Source organism: Erithacus rubecula, assembly GCF_903797595.1.
Source record: "Erithacus rubecula genome assembly, chromosome: 12".
NCBI lineage: Eukaryota > Metazoa > Chordata > Aves > Passeriformes > Muscicapidae > Erithacus > Erithacus rubecula.
In genome coordinates this window covers 9,595,180-9,615,924 of record NC_136664.1, presented here as the reverse complement: position 1 = coordinate 9,615,924, position 20,745 = coordinate 9,595,180, and the positions used below count along the sequence as shown (strand labels likewise).

General features: G+C 38.1%; 2 long non-coding RNA genes across 2 annotated transcripts in view; one reads left to right on the top strand and one right to left on the bottom strand.

Annotated features, from left to right (window-relative positions):
* LOC306807115 overlaps nucleotides 1-19,021 on the top strand; it is a 41,580-nt gene extending 22,559 nt beyond the window's left edge. The window contains exon 3 of the long non-coding RNA XR_013775635.1: nucleotides 18,921-19,021. This is a non-coding gene — a long non-coding RNA (uncharacterized lncRNA). The remainder of the gene's footprint in view (nucleotides 1-18,920) is intronic.
* A 191-nt stretch (nucleotides 19,022-19,212) lies between these two features.
* On the bottom strand, nucleotides 19,213-20,512 carry LOC306807140. Its single transcript, XR_013775639.1, has 2 exons — nucleotides 20,416-20,512; nucleotides 19,213-19,348 (listed from the first exon to the last, which is right to left on the bottom strand). It is a non-coding gene; the product is annotated as an uncharacterized lncRNA (long non-coding RNA).
* Nucleotides 20,513-20,745: the final 233 nt, after the last annotated feature.

Sequence of the window (20,745 nt, the reverse complement as noted above, 5' to 3'; positions counted from 1 at the left end):
CCTGGAACTCCCCAAAGTGTGGGAACCAGAATAAACAGAGACATTTTTAATGTTACCACACATTTTAAATCTGCTGTGTCACTTTCCTGTAAGCATTGTTCATATTTTTGTAATACATACAGTCATTGTGGGTTTGTTGCTCTGCCCATCGCCTCTGTGCTTTGTTGTACACTAACCAAGAAAACAAATGAAAAATAAAAGGAATGCACAGCATCCATGACCATTTGGCTGACTACTGCACTCTTTTAGCAAAGCAGAGATAAGTTCTTGGGGTTTTCTTTTCTCCCTTCTCCTTGACAGTGCTTTTCTTGGTTTGTTGCAATAAGGCTTTTCTCACCCCGTGCAGCTGTATTAATTCAGGGGTTCTTTTAAAGTACTCCTGGGTGTTGTATCACCACACATGGATATGTACAGCAGGGCTACAGTTAAAAGTCATCTTCCCCTCTTCCTTACACCCCAAAAATTCAATCAATCACTGAATTATTCTGCTTTGCTTGGATGGACTACAGGACTCTCAAAATCATTATGATTATGAGCCTAAGGTCCCATAGGTCCAAGGTAAAATGATGGTTTCAAACTTATGCCAATCATAAGCATGGTTTTCTAATGCATATATTTATTTCATATTGCCTAACCACTGATTATAACCAGGCTTTAAAAACAAATTTTTTAAAAGAGAATTGGTCAAATGCACTATGATGGAATTTTTATCCTTCAGAAATTCCTCAGCAATGAATATCTGTGTCTCCTTTTCTTTCATCACAGCCCTCTTTAGATAAAATATTTATAATGTGGCAAGTAATAAAAGGTTTTATTCATTGTTTAGGGGAGGCTGACAGAAAATTCCAAAAATTAATAGCTGTTCAAATTACACAAAATAATATTGAGGATTTTTTCCCCCCCCACCACTGCAGGTATCTTTATTCATAGAGATCAGTATAGAAGCTTTGTGAAAAAACTTCTCATTTAGATGTCCCTTCAGTCCAAAAGGGATATTCTGCAGCCCTGATTTACCACTGGATAAATTCTAAGGAAGGAGCTTACCAGCATTTTAGTCCCTTCTTATACCTTCTCAGAACTAATTCAGAATTCATTGAGGCCTAACACATCTGAAAAAAATTCCTGCATTTACATTCTTAAATCAGTCATGTTAACCCTTACAGGCACCAGCAGGACTCCTGCAGCACCAGAAGGGGATGCAGCAAGACAGGGACAGGCAGTCAAAGAAAAAAAAAAAAAGACATTTTTAGGCCAGAGTCACTGTCACAATTCCAGAAAAATTAAAATTTCTTTGATTTTGACATGAATATCAAAGCATGATGCCTAATTCCTGAAAACCAGCCTGCCCTAGCCACAAAAGGACTGTCATTTGCAACCACAATGTTGAAAACTGAAATCAGATCATTAGACAAGGATCCATTCCTCCACAGTCTTAGTAGGCATTTCTTCCCTAGAATACACATTAATACAAGAAGATATCCAAAGGCCCATTCATCTTATTTTACAGATGGGTTTGGCTGACAGCTATGAGCCTGCCTTGCCTTTCATTTCAATGCATTCATCCCAGCACCACTCCAGGCTTCCCTACAAAATATATCCATCATTCAACAGCAGCAGAACAGTTTAAATGCTCTTATCTACTCACTTGAAATCCCACCCCCCAGGCAAACTGTTCCCTGAGATGATCTTTACCCTTCATTTGAGTCTAATGCACCAAGACCTAAAAGGACATTATGTCCAGAGACTGGTGTGGCTACAGTAACAATTACCAGTTCAGCAAATCAGCTTCTCGTTGCAAGCACTTCTCAGGCTATATATAAGCCAAGAAGAACCTAGAATCCTTGTGTCAGCAATTCTCAAAGACTATTTTAAATGGTATCAAGTTTAATAAAACTTTTACAACACAGTACAGAGTGTACTTTGTGTTCCTTTGAAATTGATGGAACAAGCCAATTTTTCCAGGTTTGTAGGCATAACATTTATTAAATTATAATAAGAAAATAGCTATTTAAAGCCATGAAATGAAATACTATAATATACATTTAAAGGTCAACAACTGCATGAGTTTCCTTATTATATATTTTATCTGAGAAGCACTGGGATAAAAGGAGCTCTTGACTCTTTCCATGTGCAAGCTGCACACTCACTATTCCCTGCCCTGAATTGGACAAGAAATTACATACTCTTAGGAATGGCCCTCCTTCACCCAAGCCTCTTACAGAACTGCCTACAGTACAGAACCACCCATTAAGATGGTGACTTACATCCTTTAAATATTTTCCAGCACATGTATCACATATAGATGGAACTTTTGTAGCTGCAATAACAAGGTCACACTGAAATAGAGTGATTTTATTCCATCTCTGCACTATACTTCCTTTAGGATGTTTCTTAAATCAGTTTTACCACCTCCACCCCTCAATTTCCTTTCTGCAACAAATGGAAGCTTAATATGTTCTTTAGAAAGGAAGAGTGGCTGCTTTAACTAATATTGCCAAACAGAAACAACAAAGATGATCAACAAAGAAAAGCCAATGAGAAAATACCCAGATGAAGTGGAAACTTTAGCACCAAGAGTCTGGAAAGAAATGTGATCTAGGTTTTGGTATTTAAAAGCATTTTAATTTTTCAGTATTAAAACATTTTTTATTTCTTCCTAAATATATTTAACATCAAACTTGAAGTACAAGGAAACATTGCTGGAGGTTTTCAAGTGCTATTTCAGTGGGCCTAATTCCACACTCTTCACTTAAGCTGAGTTGGTATTTAGAAGGATTTAAATAGGACTTCAATTTAGCAGCCCTTAGAGTGATGCATCTTCCTGGATGCTCAAACAGAATACACAGACAAGAGCACAGCATAAACCTTTTGTTTTTTAATAATTGCAACTATTTTTCCAAATTCTTAACATAAACCCCTACATTGTAGCACACTGAAATATAGTCTTTGTGATATAGAACTGTCTAAGTTTGACAGAACTCAGAAATCTTCATTATTTCCTTTTTCTCTGTGGATATATACATATACTGCCTATGGAGCCTGATATAAATCCATTGACATCTATGGAACACTTCAATAGAAAGTAATTTGGATGAGTACAGGCAGCCCTATGCCTTTAGGCTGCTAATCAGCTTTTGAGCATTAAATTCAGCTGGCGTAAATGATATATAAAAATACAGAGAGACACTCTTATAGCATTCATCGAATATGTAAAATACAACACACAAACACTATCACAAGACACAGGTCCAGGTGTTTAAAGATGAATGTTGTAAAATTGGCACAACTCTGAAAAACACAGCTGTGATTAGGATATAATTATCTTTTGCAAGAAATCCATTTCAGAGCTATAATTCTTTGCTGCTTGAAACAGGAACAGATTTTTATTATTTTCTACCCACCTTAATTCTGCAAAGTCTGTGCAGCTATAAAAGAGTGATTGGGATTTCTAGTCTAGCTCAGAGTTCTAAGCAAATTTTTTTCTAGCTGATTAAATAAAAGCAAATTCTTGTGAGACACCTAGCTTTAATTTTGGATCTCAGATTCATAGAACAGGGCTGTCAGCAAAACCACCTATTATTTACTACTGGATACAAATGATACAAAAATAATTGGAAGAAACAAGGACACCACATATATTTTTAAGTTACACAGCTTACCTGCATTGAGATTTTATATATGAAACATTTCTTCACATTATGTCAGAAAATAATTCTACAGGTGTATGAATTCAGAAAATCATGGATGCACAGGTCACCAGCTGAACTTGCTTGTACATTATATTCTGCATAGGCACCCACAGAAATACACATGAATGCCATATGCATACTTATATTTTTCAGATCACAGCCTGTTACCATTTGAATACAACTGCTAAATTGCACGAGCCATATTGTTATAATAGGCTCAAGGTAGGCAGAGATATAGATATGGATATATAAATCTCCTTCTACCACATGGAGAATTTTCTTCAGACATAGAGTAAATACAAAAGGGGAAAAATCTCTCCCTAAGAATCAGCTCTATCCTGTTTGAAAAATCCTTCCTGAGGCCAAACACACCATCTACAACAAAACTACCAAAACTTGAAAAGATTAATTTTTACAGTGATTTAAAACATTAGAGAAAACAATCTATCTAGATGGTATTTCCCCCTTCTAAGTTTGTAATGCAAAATGGGAAATAAGATATTACAGGATTTAAAAATCACAACCTATATATGGGCTGTATCATTTGCAAAGCCTAGATATTAATATTAGAATCTACTTCTGAGAAAATTATTGTCTATTTTAAAAATATTTTTTTATGTTTGGTAAGTTTAATTTAAAGAATGTAAGACTGCAGACAAGATGATTTTTCCAGTATCTTAGTCATAAAATTATATCACTGCTACATATTTACAATATGGTTAAATAGCAGTCATAAATTAAAGGAAGAGTCTAATAATTTAGACTGTTCTATAACAATACTAAAGGCAAGTAAAAATAAAATACTCCATCTGGATGTTTCAATTAAAATATGTTACATCTTATTGAGAAAATATTTGGAATTAATATAGCCAAATATACAGAAAAAAATCCTTCTGCTCTGATGAACTAAAACTGATTCAATTCTGCCAAGGGCTCTGGCCACGGGAGAGAAGCTGCACTGGATTACACAGCACTATTGAGCCACCTTCTTTAACTAGGTATTTTAAAAAGTCATGATCCCCTTTTCCATAGCTGCTCTCTGTAAACATTTGGGAAATGAATTGCTCAGCAGCCATAAAAAGTAGAAAGCACTGGACTTGGAAAAAAAATAGCTGTATTTCTTGAAAGAGACTAGATTGCTTCCTGTAATATGAAAGCAAAGCTTAAAAGATATGTAAGATCTGAGGAGATCTATTGTAAAAGGATAAAATTCACCCTCTGTAAAGTATCAAGATTTGCCCAGTGGTTAGCCATGATTAAGTGGTATTTTACAGATTTAGGTAGGACATAAGAGAATAACAGATATTATACTGACCGTCTACTATTTGCATTAATTTACCACATAGAGCTAACGAAGATATCAACACTTGAGTTACACCTCACTTTGAATTAGTCAGTTAAAATAACTACACTGCAAAATAATTTCTAGACCCACTTTATCACCTTGCCATCTCATTACAGGCATTTAAACTTCCCAAACTCTGTCTTACACTTCTTTAAATGAGTTAGAATCTCTGTAACTGTTTTTTTCTGTTATGTGTGGAAACCAAGTGTGCAGATAAAATGGATTAAAAGACTCCAGGAGTAGTGGCACTGAGCTAGGATACCTTCTTTCTTTCTCTCTGTAAATCATGTGTGTTTTGGAATAAGTCACACCAACAGCACATGCAGCCTACATACTGGAGCAGGACTCCCAGAGAGCACATTGATGCTCCAAGTCTAGCCATGTTTAAGAGGCATTTGGAAAAATATCCTTTGCAACGTCTTAACTTTTGGTCAGCCCTGAGTTGCTCAGGAAGTTGGACTAGATGATCCTTATAGGTCCCTTCCAACTAAAATATTCTATTTTCTTCTAAACTTAAACCCTTCATAATTCTTTAACATATTCTAGCCAAAAGTACCAATACCCTAGAGTCAAGGAATTGCATGGATGGTTCTGGGAGAAAGCTTGGTAAGATACTTGAATTATAACCCATAGGAACAAGTTGTAAGTGAAGGAGACTAGAATAGATTTTGCAGGTTAAGAATGTTTGCAATTAACTCAGAAATCAGAAAAAGTCCTGAGTGTTCTGGTGAGGAGGCTGCTCTGCTTGTAGTGGGGATGGTGTAAAGGCATCACTCAAAGACCAACTCTGCATGAACCAGAGTATGTCTTGGGCTCTGCTCCTTTCCCCAAACTCTCTTTGGAAGAACATTGCCATGATCAGGGAAACACTACAAGAATGAAAATTCTCACTTCCTGAACTCTACAGCTAAAGTGAAGTTCAGCTGAAGAAAGCATATTTCCACATAGAAGTAAATTGGACTAGTTTATTAATTCAGCAAACTCCTGTCCTCAAAAAGTGACTAGAAATCTCAGGACAAATAAATTTCAGTCAAATTTTACTATTTCTGTACTTTCCATTAATTCTCAACAGGAGAACTAGAGGAAAATGTGCACTTTATTTTAAAACTGTTCCTTGTCTTCTCTCTTTTTTTTTTTTTTTTTTTTTTTTTTTTTTTTTTTTTTTTTTTTTTTTTTTTTTTTTTTTTTTGTGGTAGCAGGATGGAGAGCAAGAGACAGAGACTGCAAATTAATAATGATAAAGATTATTTCTCTGAATATTTTTGAGCCTCAAAAAACCTCAATTCTCAATTTTATAATCCAGTAACATTTGTTTAGAGAATTTGTCTCATTCCCAAAACAGTGTGCCAGCAAATCAGGTCCAAACTCTGTAGTTATCAAAACGACTTTGAGTTCAGCAGTTTTTAAACCCTGTTAATAAATGTGGAATCTGTGATATGTCCAAAAAAAATTAGGCTATTTTTTGACATGCCAAGCAGCCCAGTGCATTAATTAGGGTCCTGACAATTTTATGGGAAGTATCATCTAAACATAGAAAATCAGGAAACACTTATAAAGAAATATACTCACAGTCTGAAATAGGAAGAGAGATTGTTGGATGAATGACTTAGAGCATGATTCAGTAGCTATAAACCTATCTGGGAATATTTAAGTCAAGATCCATGATTTGTATCTATAGAAAATATGAGAGTTGGCAGTAGATTTCTAGATTTGCTTTGTAAATTGGTTAGGAAATTATTTCCTGTGTGTAACATTTTTGCAGATGCTAATCATGTTTTTGGACTGGGATGTGAAGACATGCAGGTCAATTTTAGGAGATGCCTCCTCTTTCCTGCTATCTCCCCCTCTTCTCCTCTGTGGGTGGGGCAGCAATAAAGCACACTTGAGAGTTGGAAACTAAAACTTAAAAGAGTTTTCCTTCAAAAAGGAAGTGGGGAAAAAAGAGGAGAAAAGCATGAATTATGATGAACAATTAACTGACTGCAGCAACGTTTTCCCCATAGAAGGAGACTGGTAAATGTTGGGAAAACAAATCTTCATAATTATTGACACTTGTCCTGGAGTAAGTCTAAGCCAAACCATTAAGTTGTTCAACCACAAAGAGATGATTATAATTATTCTAAAAATCTGGCTGTACTTTTCTTTTGGAAATAGAAGGTGAGGTGAAAAATAGAGTTTATGTCTGCATGTTCAACAAGACAAATCAAACTAACTTTTATTTTTTATTGTTGAATTTAGGAGGAGAAAAAGAAAACTAGAAAGGGCCACTGGAGTATTTCTGAGGTGATAAAATGCTAAACTGAATACACTATTTTTCAACTAAAACATCTGAGACATTTCTTCATTTTCCTTATAATGAAAATGTTGAGAAAATGTTCGAGTGGGATTGTCAGAAATAGGGATTTCCAAAAAACCTTATCTACATAATCAGAGTGCCAGCTTAGAAGAGGAATGGTAGCATTGAAGCTACATGATCTTAAAGGTGACTCTTTCTTAAAAGGCTGCAAAATAAGACAACTTCCAAACCAAAAGAGAAAAGCTTTCTAGTCACCAAAAGTGAAATTAGCAATCTCTGAGGAAGAAAACATCAACTAAACACTTCCCAGTATTACCCTTCATAACTGGGATAAACCAGTTTATTTTAAATGTTCTGAGCTAATAGTCTTTTATCATGCCATGTAGTGTCTTTATGGCTACATCTTGTTCCAATTTTGGTTTCATCCATTCCCATCTCCAAACGATCATAACTTTCATACAGGCTTGCCATGCACCAGATTCCATCTGTCTGTGACCTTGAATAAACAAGGGGCCTTTGATGTTCTTATGCACTTCAAACCACTTTGTCATTTCCAGTGATATATGAGCCACACTGTAGTGAAATGCAGTCATCACTGGTTTGTGGAAGTGCCTTCCTGCTTCTTCTCTTGATGTAAGTTTACCATAGAACAAATTTACTGTAATCTTTGTGTTAACTTGTGCTTCCCTACAAAGTGAGAAAGAGGTCAGCAAAACAGCAGCAGGAGGCTAGAAATAGAAATCCTGCATGTACAGCATCATGACAGCCAAAAAACAAGGGTCTGTATCTAGAAGAAATAGAAAAACCAAATCACACAAACCCCATCCTACAAACCAACTGACAATCAGAACAACTTCTTGAAAACAAGCATTACAAGGAATTTGTTAACTGATGGACAGATTTACACACCCAGCACAGCAGCTTTGTTGTGGCATTGTGTGTTCATCCTGTTACATTTCAAGGCTGCTGTAGGAGGCTGTTGGGTTTTGGCACTGTCAAAATGAAACAGAGATGATGTGGTACCATATGTCAGGCAGCTGAAGGAAAGGATTCCTGCTCTAGCATGTTTGCCTTTCCAGTCTGGAGGGAGTGTTAACCAATGGAGCAGGAGAGGTGGGTGGGCCAGCACAGGGAGGGACAGGGTGGTTTTGCTTTTGCCCTGACATCTCAGCAGTCCTGCTGCACTTCTAAGACTCATGTCTGGATGTTTCTGCACCAGCCAAATGCAGAAAGAGTTCATCTTTTCCTCCAAGACAAAAACGCAAGCACAAAGTAAAACCCTCCAGCAATTATTTTTTAATGCAGATGCATGTTTATTTCATGCCCTCAAGCCTTTTAGTCCTGGTTGTTTGTGACAAACATTCCACAATAGACTGTTTAAAGTCTGGCATATGTGCCAGTGCTAAAAAACATACAGTAGAAGACATAAGACAATTAAAATGAAAGACGACAACAACATGCTGCTAATGGTTTTAAATTATTACATTGTAGAATAGTTACTGGTACATCATGGAAGAGCTATCCCCACAGCTCTGCACAAGCCTGAGCTCCATCAATAAAATAATCTTTATCATGTAATACATTGGTTTTCTGCTACAATGATGTTTGTGCTTACAGTCCAGCATCTTGTAACTATGGATAAAAGAATGACACAACTACACTCCAATTAGTTCAGGATATGACAGGCTTTCATGGGCCACCTCCCCAGTCAATATCTGCTGAGGAGACACCATTGATTGACTTCCAAGGTGGAGCTGTACTCAATAAATACAACAAGATGGCCTGCAAGCCCCAAGGTGGCCAGACTGCAGGAATTTGTAGTAACTTACAGAATAACTGATTTCTAGGAGAAATCTGACATAAATAGCATCCAAGATGCACCATGAATTAGCTCCCAGAGGATCTGAAGCAGACACTGGTGTGTAAGTTGGCTTCCAGTGCTGGCTTACCTTTTACCACAACATTTCAATTTTTTGTGTAGCCCCCGTTCAACCAGGAGTCCCAGAAGACGGTATTTTGAAAATAGATTTAGACACCTGAATGATGGTAGTATTTTTTTTTTAAAGTTACCTATATACAAATAGACTCACAAAAATAACAAAAAAAAACCCCATTTTTCTAACTTGGCAAGGAACAATAGTGAGTTACGTTTTTTTCATCATGAAATACAGACGTGTATCAATGTCTTTTCTTTCTTCTTTTTGAGTTTGTTTGGGGAGGTTTAGGTAAAATATGAAAAAGAAACACGGGAATATTTCATAATAACCTATGACCAAGTAACTAAGGGCTCCTCTGGGATGTAAGAAGCTGGCATTTGAGTTTCATGCTTCCCCCATTCCAGACAAATGCCCTTGTCACTCATGTTCTTACCTATTACTGGGTAGCTTGCTGCCTTCATACAAATGGCAAAGTTAATATTTTCAAATAAAGATTTTTAAAATTCAGATTTCAGCAATGTGAAGCTCTAGTTGGATTAAACAGATATCACTTTTGAAAAGCTTAATTTTTGAAACATAAATGGAAAATTACATCCTCTACTCTAAGAAATGACTACCAGGAGCTAACTCCTTTTTTTAGTTCTTCTCTTATGCAATATCTGTGCTTTATAAATATTTCAGACAGAGTTTTTAATGCCATTTTAAAAATAAAGATATTGCATTCAAGAAAGACCAAGCAGAAAAAAAATAATCTCATTGTTGTCCTCTTATGTTACTGTCACAACAAGTAGCAGTAACATATTTTTCTCCACCCAGCTTATATTTACATAATGATAACTGAGCATGCTAACTGCAAAGGCACTCCAAGCAGCTAAAAAAAGTTAATATGGAGTAAGAATTTTCACATAAGAGCTTTTCAAATAAGAGCTTCACAGAAAGTTTTCACACAAAGCAAATATTTTTAATACAGCTTCCCCTCCCCTCCTACAAAGCTTAACTGCTCTAAATTATTGAAGTATTAGAGAGACTTGAAATTCTTAAGCAATTCTGAAACACATTTGTAAGGAATATTAGCTGTTTGAATGGAGAAGAAGCATTACTTTCAATGTGGTGTTGGTAGCTGGGATCATGGCAGGGATGTTTGCCTAAGAGCACCAAGGAAATCTCCAGAGAAACCAAGGGTGTCTGCACACAGCATGTGCCACGGCCACTGGCCCATCCTTTCCAGAGCTCAGTAAGAGTTAAACCCCATTCTCTTGCTGACAATGAGACATTTTTACCTGCCAGAGCTCACCAAAGGCAGACTGAAACCCTCACACCAACAGCCTCACATGGCTCTGCAGTGGGATTATACCCAAAGGGAATTTTAGTCCCTTCATGGAAAGTTAAGGATGCAATTTAAATGCCTCTTTCTCAAAGCTCAAGAGAGCTGGCTGAAACAATTGTGAAAATAAGTCTCAGTGCACATTTGTCTAAACCAACTGAAGCAGCCAGCCTGAGAAGGGGAAGAGATTCTCTGATACAAAAGACCATGGACAAGTCAAGAAAAATTATCAAGAAAGGTTCCATTATCTTGGAATGGAAATTTCCATATCCTGCAAGACATCTAAGCAAGCTCTCTGTGGAGTCAATTCATGGTCTGAAAACACCAAATATCTATCAAAATTAATTTGGGTGAAAATTATTAAAAATGCTCTTAATTTTTAAGAGCATGCATTTAAAGTATTGCAGGTGAAATGCTTATGTAACAAGCAAAGACCAAACTACTGTATGTTTCAGACAAACCAGAAATCCAGTGCTCAGAAGAATAAACATTCATAAACTCTGCAATCTAATTTTATACAGCAACAAAAACGTACAATAAATTTCACAATCTTATTGATCCTAATACCATTGGCATTGCCCCAGCAATTGATTTAGCCATTTGATCATCAGTAGAAAAGGAAGGGGAATATAATATTTTAGTGGACTTCATAAATTCTAAGCCTCAGCTTTCAAGCCCGACCAATAATACAATAAACCATGGAGATTATAAATGGAACAACTAAAGTTTTGTAATTACAACATGGTTTATAATGCAATAATTTAGCAAATGGCAGGCATGTTTGATTTATGCAAGATGCAGAATAGTAGGTTGTTTCTCATCAGACTTGTAGCAATACATTTTCTAATAAATATTCAGAACAATCAAATTTTGTGTCTCAGCCTCTCCAAATGGTGATTGCTTGTGTGGCATTGTCTAAATTCAAGAGATTGTTTTAAAAGTGAAACAGATCTATTTCCCATCTTGCTTCTACAGATTTTTGAACCTAGTGCTTATTTTATCTATAGAGAGTGAAATGGTTTTGGTTTTTTCCATGATAGGAGGGTCATTAAATACCTACAATAGACACAATATCTAGTGTTGCCCAGTCAGTCTAAAAGGCTTAGAAACTGCAGTAGCATCATTCAGTTACTGGGTTGCTTTGCCAGCCTTTCTACTTGCAGGTGTGTGCAGAATAACATTTCCCCACTCTGCCCATGTAGCACCTGCCCCTCACAGGAGGTTTCTGGACTGGGGCTTTGTTTTTCTGCATCTCTGAAATATATTTTAAGGTTGGTTTGGGGTTTTTTGGGGTTTTTTGTTTGTTTGTTTGCTTTTCTTTCAGCAATAGCAACAGATTACAAAAAAAACCCAAAACAACAACAACAAAAAAAAACCCTCAGAGTAAATCAGGTACTGGATGCTTTGATTCAGTTTTAAACCTACCCCTCCAGCTACACCCAGAAGCACCTTCTGCTGCCAACAGACCTGATGAGCCCAAAAACTGTCTCAGCCATTGGTACAGAGTGGTCACTGCACTTTACAGATAGCAAGAATCCTGTAGACATAGAACCTTCCTAAAGTGGCTTCCAGGTTGTTAAAGGTCAGACTTTTAAAATGATACACTGAGAACAAGAGGTCTGCATGCCACTGGGTGAGTTGTAAAGGCAGCTGGCTGGCAAACAGGGCAGCTTTTGGGAGGCTGCTCCAGCCTGTTCAGGCAACACAGCACGGGTTTGTGAGCCAAGAAAACACACTCAACTTGCTGTGAGCTGGGGATATTTTGTCTGGCCACTGATGTCTAGCTCACCTCAGAAAACATCTCTGTACGGAGAGAAAAGAAACCTTATTCTCCTGACAACAATACATCCATTTTCATAAGTTCATTTTAAACTCAAGGAAAAAAAAAAAATAGACCAAACAGCTAAAAACCAAGGCATCAGCCCTGCAAAATCAGTTTCTCTGTGTTGAAACCCCCAGAGCTGTCTCCCCAGGCACTCTGACAGTCAGTAGAAGCTCAAACTCTCCTGCTGCAGCCAAAAATATAAATCCATCTAAAAGTCAAACCCAGATAGTGTTGCAGTGCTCCTAGGAAGCCTGTTTTACACAGCAGAGCTCCAGCTACTTCAACAGTGCAGAGCAAGGGAATGAGTCAGGACACTGCCCTTGTCCAGGGGAAGGTTTCCATTTACAGGGACAAATTCTGAGTGAGCTGCCTCTCCTGTTCAATCTGTCTATTGTGCTCTAAGAAAACTTTTCTGCTAATTACTCCATGGTACATTATTTTTTTGGCCAAATGATCAAACTTCAGACAGATTTTCAGAGACAGTAAATTAGGAAGTGTCTGATCCCCTTATACTCCTCAGTGCCTCACTCTGCAGCCAGCACAGAAACTGATAACTCATAAATGGGAGATACAACACTGTCCTGTGCCTGTACACAGGGGAAGGATTTCCCAGACACTATTGAGCTGGGACAGTCCCAAGGCTTCACAGGCCTCATAAAATTTATTAGCTCCAAATTTATAGCAGCTCTTGAACAGTGAGTCATATAGGGTCCAATTCTTAGTGGAAAATTCACAATAAAAATTCCCACATGACAGAAGTAGCCAGTGACGTGGGAGTCCCTAGCAGCATGGGAAATTCTGGGAGAGACACCCAAAATCTGGGCTGCTGTATATTCACAATTCAGAACAGCATCATATTAAATACCTGCCTGTGACAGCAAGGTCTCATCCCTTTGCAAGAAAGGCATCTGCTGCTGAACAGTTCATCACAACAAAAGTGCCTGATGTCACCGTGGGCCTGCATGAAATGCTATCAAATATGTGATTTATTTACACTAGCTGTTGCTTCTTAAGTGGTGTTCCCCCCTTTTTTAATCTTAATTTCTAAGCATCTCTTAAAAAAAAAGCTCTTCTTGAGTTTCATCAGAAATGACTTGGATGATCTTCTGTTAAAAGAATGACTTTTATCCTCATTCAAATACATATTGTATTGGCTTAGAAACATCAAAGAGGCAATGTCTTTACATATTCTATTTCTAAGAAAAGAAAAAGAGTTCTCTCTTTATTAACATTGGTAATGTTGAATCTTATAATGAAAAATGCACAAAAGCAATATTTTTGATGAATAGGTAATAGAACAGCACTGAATAAGAGAGCATTAATACATTTTTACCCAAAAACTCACTCAGATAATGCATCAGGAGGGTTTTGAACTGAGAAGGAGCCACAAGCAAAAATGAGGTCGGTGGTCTCCCACTCCCCCTCCTACAGCCCAATATTTTTATTGACCTTGAAAATCCAGCACAGCTCAAGCACAGCTCCCAGCACAGTGTGACTGTGACTGTCACAGCAGGAGCATTTCCTCTCAGGCCAGAAACACTTTGCAGGACACAGACAATGCTGTCTGTCCACACCAACATCCAAATTTACCTAAGGAAATTACTTGAATTATGAGTGGAAAAAAATGTGGGAGCATCTTACAAGTAAGGTTTTTGTACCCATGGATATTTTCAGAGCTTTTATTGCACCAGCAAGTGCAATAAAAAGTGCAGAAAAGTCTGCAGCATTTTCTGGTAGAGGGTGGGCACATATCCTTTCTGTCTCTACTGCGTGTAGCACAATAGAGCCTTTGTGATGCTCCCAAGAAAACCTATTTGTGGACTTGGATTTTGAACATTCCTTTCACTCTTTGTCATCTTTTACCATTGTCTTTGAACCACTGTGATAATGAAATTACAAAGGGCCATATAAGCAGTTAGATTGGAAAACAAAAAAGGAGAAAGAAAAAGAAATTTTAAAATAAACCAGGCATGACACTCCCCTGCATTTTTCATTACTTAATTATGGCCAATAGATATCACAAAAATCTAATATTAATTTGAGGAAAAAAAAACCCCTATCTCCATTGAATTCTAAAATTTCTGTTGAAGTCTGCAAAAGGGATGTCATAGGAAAATACACTGTACTAGAATAACAGCCACATATTTTGGGATTGGTGTCACATTGAGAAAATACCATCATATGTATGCATAGAAAAGATATAGAAAAGATCCCAACAAATCAGTGTTGGAAAAAATCTAGATTTATACAGTTACCCTTTCACACCATTTTCTTTACTCTTCTGGTTTTACCTAAAATGGAAATTTGCATTTGGGACTGTTGTACATTGCAGTAGTAAACATATTCCTTCTTAATTCTTCCTGTTTTCCTTTACTTTTTAGGATAAAATAATTGCTTCAAAGCAACAATGTCTTGAAAAATGAGGATGTGTTGGGATGACAGTTTGTATGTAAGAAAAGAAGGGGTAGATGCAGTGGTAGATGAAGAGTGAGGATGTATTGAAAAATCAGAAAAGAAAAAGCAGAGAAGCATTAGTATAAAGAATAGAGACAGCATCCTCATCCTCATGAATCTCTACCACACAAATGTATTTTCCACAGAGGATTTAATCCCCCTCTCTGTTTGAGACCCACTTGTCTGCTCATTTATCAGTTTCTCCCCTCATCACTTCTGTGCCTGAAATCTCATCCTACAACCACAGGACCAGAGCTGTGGCCACGGCTGTGACTCAGCTGGAAGCACTGGGCAGGTTCTCATTCCACCCATATTTCAAATCCTTTGCAAAAGCAATGGTACCATGCTCATTATATTAACACACATAAAATCTGCTTATCTCTCTCCTCATTTTCCTGTTCTCCTGTATCTCTGTTCTTGTCTGGACAGCACTCACAGCAAGGACATTTTCTTGTGCATGCTTGGAGCTTGGCTCATAGAAAGGTGTACCACTGATAAATAAGACAACAATTTAATCTGCATTCAATCTTTGTGATCTATGGAACAGCAATGCCTTGTTTGAAGTGTGGTATTACATTTAGAAACAGCAAACAAGAAGTTAATTATTTTTTGTGTTTGCATCTGTCACTTTTTTTCCTATAGATTGAGCCACTATCTCAGCCTGCTGACTCTGAGCTTCAGAGAAACAAGAGACCAACAGGGCTGAACTGCTTTGGGGGTAAAAAAAATTCAGACAAAGAGAAAGAGTAAATCTAGATCTCTGCAACATCTGAGGTAGTGGCTCAGGACACAGACATAAGTTACATAGGGAAACACTGGCATTTTGGCAGTTATGCAGCTCAAAAGATGCCCCCAGTCAATCAAATTGGAATTAACAACTGGAATACAAACTGCACAGGGAGATGTGACATGAGAGAAGAGAAAAAGAATAGTAGCAGCTAACTCAGAGCTGTAGACTCAGGGTTTGTAACAGCTACTATAATTTCTATAGGAGAATAAACACTTCAGAGATAGGAAGGGGAAAACAGAGTAAAGAAAAACAAAAAAGTGGAGGAGGCAGCCATTCTCTGTGCTTTTAAAATATAAACTATTAGTAGAAAATTTTCTAAAGTTACTTTCAAAACCATGAGATGAAACAGCTTCCTGTGCTGTCATTATCAACCAAAAAATTTGTCATAAAAGGGACAAGGAAAAAGTTTTTTCTTAAAAATTGTTCAAAATTCTATTTTTAAGGCACAATAAAAGTTATGAAAACAGAATTTGCACATGAAATTTTACAGAGCTGTGAAAAATTAAACCACATGGGAAATAGCCAAAAGAAATGTTTTATATACTTGTGTGTACATCTGTGCATATGCTCCAAAACACAGCTCACTCAGTACCAGCCAAGAAATTTGTGTGCTACAATGAAGGATTTATAAAAGTACAGTCAGGCTTCTCTTGAGGTTGGAAAAGAATGTTCCAACGTGCATCCTTTCTGTCTCATCAGCTTGCTGAGATAATACCCACACCCCAAGATGCACATCAACACCATAAATGTGGTGTAAGAATAATCACCACATCACAGACTGACATAAAGGGCAATATTTGTCTGACAGAAGAACATGGAGCAAAGCATTGACATACACAGACTGAAGCCACACAAGGAAACAGACTTGAGTCTGCAGTCTCACTGCTGTCACTCCCAAAAAATGAGCAGAGACACTCCATGTTCATGTTGCTACTGCTCCCTGGATATAGGTATTTCAACAGTGCCTATGTGATTTGAGCCAACCAAATCCTGTCACTTTGTAAAATCCCTACCCATTTGTCTACTGTTTAAGAATTAAACTCTTGGAAATATAATTGCATCCAACATCCTCTCCTCCTGCTTTGTTTCTGCTGCAAACATGCATTGCAGTTTTAAAAGCATGTGCCTCCACAACCTTGCTTTCCAAGGATGTACAAGCAAATCTTCCCTCACTGTGCACAAAGTGGATGAGAACCATGGAGTGGCTGGGCTTGAAAGGGACCCTAAAGCTCATCTCATTCCATCCTCCTGCCATGGACCTTCCACAAGCCAGGGTGCTCAGAGCCCCATCAGCCTTGCCTTGAACAGCTCCAGGGAAGGAGCCTCCACAGCTTTTCTGATCAACCTGTGCCAGGGCCTCATCACCCTCACAGTGAAGAATTTCAAAGCCATGCAAGCAATTTGCAGCAAAACCAGGAAGGGCAGCCAGGTTTGTTGGGAACAGCCTGTTTGCTGCACATCTGTTCTGTACTGAGCCATGGCAGAGGTCCTGTGCTAGAACAAGGCAAAGCATTGCAAATTTTCATTACAGACATTTTTTCCAAAGCATGTCTCCAATTAATATACAATTATGTTTTCTTTTTAAAAGCACAGGACAGAAAATGCACAGTCCATAAATCCCACAATTCAAAGATACAGCCCTGTTTAATTACTATACAACCACAAAGGAAGGATTCCCAAAATCTTCTAACTGAAAGGGTTATTGCTATAGTTTCAAAGGCAGCAACATAATGTGAACTCTCAGTTGAAGATGCCAACTATATTGAAAACTAGAAATAAAAAGTAACTTTTAGAAATGAAGAGCAAGGCAAATGAAGGATATAACCACGGAGCAAGGAGCAAGGAATCAGAGGAGGGATATTTCACAAAATCCTGCAGGATAGGAGGTAGAATTTTGGGGAGGTCTAAACAGAAAACAGCATTTCAGCAGTGATTTCAGATTTCAGGATCTGAATCAGCAGGATACCAATACTAGCAAGCAGCAAAGTTCTTGAAGCAGGCATTGCTGGGCTTACCACCATCACCTTGTACATCAGCAATGAAAATTTCAAAGATAAGCTCTCGAGTCTTCCCAAGTTTCTCAGCAATAACTGCCTTTATATTATTATCATGAACATCAGCATCTTTATGAATAGGAAGTTGGAAGCAGTGTTTACTGTTTGGGCTGTACTTGTTGGAGACAAAGCTCTGGGTTTCTGTTATGTATGGACTTAGGTAAGGGACGTTTCCCATTTCTGTCTTTTTCAATACTTCAATTTCAATTTTCAATACTTTCTCCTAGACAGAGCTCTTTCTGCAAAGGAAGATGACTTTACAACAACACTGCTGTAAATTAATGGTCAGTTCTGCCAAAAGAGGACAGAAATGTTTAGGATTCTGACCCTTGCTTACATTTCATAGACAAAACATTTGACACAGAGATGGAAAGATGATGACTGCACTGAGTTCAGGTTATAGTAAACTCTCCTGCTTATCCTGACATCTGCATGTTGCACAGCTTGAGTGCAGGATCTCAGCCATGATTTCTGTCACTCAGTCACTGCTGATGGAAGTGCTGTGCTATAATTTTCCCATATTTCAGCAGCATCTAGAAACACCAGATGTGGTTAAAGTCCTGTGAGATTACACAGAACACAGCCCTTTTGTAAAGGACCAGTTGCCTTCACTCAGCTGCCCAGGTTGGGTGACATTTAGTGTGAAAGTTGCTCTTACCCTCGGGGACTCTCTGCCCCAAAAACATTCCTTGGTTTCATTCGTTCTTTTACCTTTTTCTTTTTTAGTATAAGGAAAAGCAAGTCATTGTACACAATTTTCTAAGATTCAGCAGAAATAAACCCCTGATTTTCTGAGGGTGAGGTCACTGCTTAACCACGTTGTAGATCACCTGCCCTCCCTCCTTCAGTGCTGGCACAGCCAGGCATTCCCTGCTGCAAACCCCTGCTGGAACAGGGTCAGTAGTGCCCATCTCCCCAGGCCACTCCTTCCCTTGGAATGATTCAGCATCCCAGCTCACTACTGAGGAGGGACTATCCTGACCCTGCACCATTCTCTCTTTTAGTCCACTTCTGTGTGTCTCCTGCTTGCTTCTATCACTGCAATATTTGGAAGCCATGGCTCTGCTAGCCAATATACAGCACAGCTATCATGAAGTCAGCTAATAAATATGTGGGTCTTCTTAGTTAGCTGGTTTTGGAAGCTGTGAGTGCTAGAAATTTATTTGTTAATGAATGAAAATTTAAATTCTTTTCCTTAATTCCTAGAACTGGAACCTTAAAAAATTTCATCCTCGTAAGAGCTGCACAAGACCATCCTAATTTTGCACCAAGGATGTTCCAGTATTTTTCTTCCTATTTGATATTCTGTTGTCTATCTTCATTACAAAAGCAAAAAGCCTGTTATTAAATTGCTGAAAGCAGCATGATTATTTGTACTTCTGTAATTTGTCATGTACAAGGGGAAAACTTGCCATCATATTAAGTTATGCATTTTCATAAATACTTGCCACAGCCAGCAAAAGATTACTTGAAAGAAATTACTTCAGGACACCAAAACAAAAATTACTTGCTTTTGCTCTGATAATTTTTCAGCTTGTCTTTTCTGTAGAGAGCAGTAGGAGAGCTGTCTTGGCATGCAAACAGGGAGCCCAAATTCATCTGTTTATATACATCCTGTTTCCCAGATGTGCAGGCTGCAAACGTACATAATATATATGGGTCAAGTTTGATTGCTTGGGAAGGAGGCAATAATGCAGGACTAATTATTTTCCTGACCTGATGGGTAATATTTTATTTAACTCCACTCTAGGGAAGCTAAACTAGATGGTGGGTAAGAGAAATGTATTCTCAAAGGAATAATGCCAGTTTATGCAGCACCTTTGATTTTTGCATGCACTCGATGATTGAGATAATTTTAAAATATTATTTATTCATTATGTTTTTATTTGGACCCCCCAATATAAAGGTTACATTTTCCTATTCCCCTCCCCATGCCTAATATTTGTTACAGTTGCATTTTTCAAACCATTTACTGTCTGAAGGGTAAGTAGAATGACACTGCTCATAATGTGCAAATAAATGTGAAATAAGCTAGTCAGCTCAAGTGGAATGAATTACTGTCACTGGTAAAATAAGGCAAGAGGGAACAGCTGCCTTGGGAGCTAAAAAAGACTCCAGCAGGTACTGCTATTGAGTGACTGGAATAACACTTACTATGATTTATCAAAGACCACTTGAAAGCACTTCTGAGGCATTAAATAGGCATGAAAAGAGGCTTTAGTGGCAACAGGACTATGCCAGAACTGAGTGATTAGGAGACTCAAAAGCTTGACCCCAACTTGCAGCCTATGAACAAGGGATGCCAAAAATCTTCAAAGACGTGTGGAAGAAAATGGAGGGTACAGTCAATTTTGAAGAGATGACCACAGAGCTGCTGGGTCCTATTACAAAAACCTGATAGTATGACTATGGAGAAAGGAAAAAGCCCAGTCCATGATTAGTACCATAACATTGCACCAGTCCACCAGAAAATACCTTTGTGTAGGAATAAGCTGATAAAATAAAGAAAATACTTCAAATATTTTCAGCTGCAACATCCCCGTGGTCAAAGACAAATTTCTGCCCTCCCAGTGTACAGTGCTGGCTGGTAATTCCAGCAATGTCTCTGTGGCAGGGGTTGTCACAGTGGTACCTGTGCTCTGCCTCTGCCAGAGCCCAGAATTTCATCTGGCACAGAAAAAGGTGGTGTTCCAGCTCTCACCTGTCCAGCCACTGCTTATCCTGCTGGTGAGAACAGTGTTTGATGTTGGGCAGGCTTTAAGGATGGTCCTGCTCCAGAGTGTAGATTGTTGGAAGGATGGAGTGCTCAGTGACAGCAGCAGCGTCTCACTCCACTCCAGCTGACCTCACAGCAAAGGCGTTTCCCAGGAAAGGAACATTCCAGTCTGCCCAGGGGCAGGGCAAGGACTTCTCTGCTCAGCATGAGGCAGTGCAAGCCCCACATTACTCCTGCAGCCTTGTAACACCTGGTGTTTCAGCCCTCACCTTCTCAAGAGAGAGGCATTTGCACCCATTTAACATTGCATTTTCT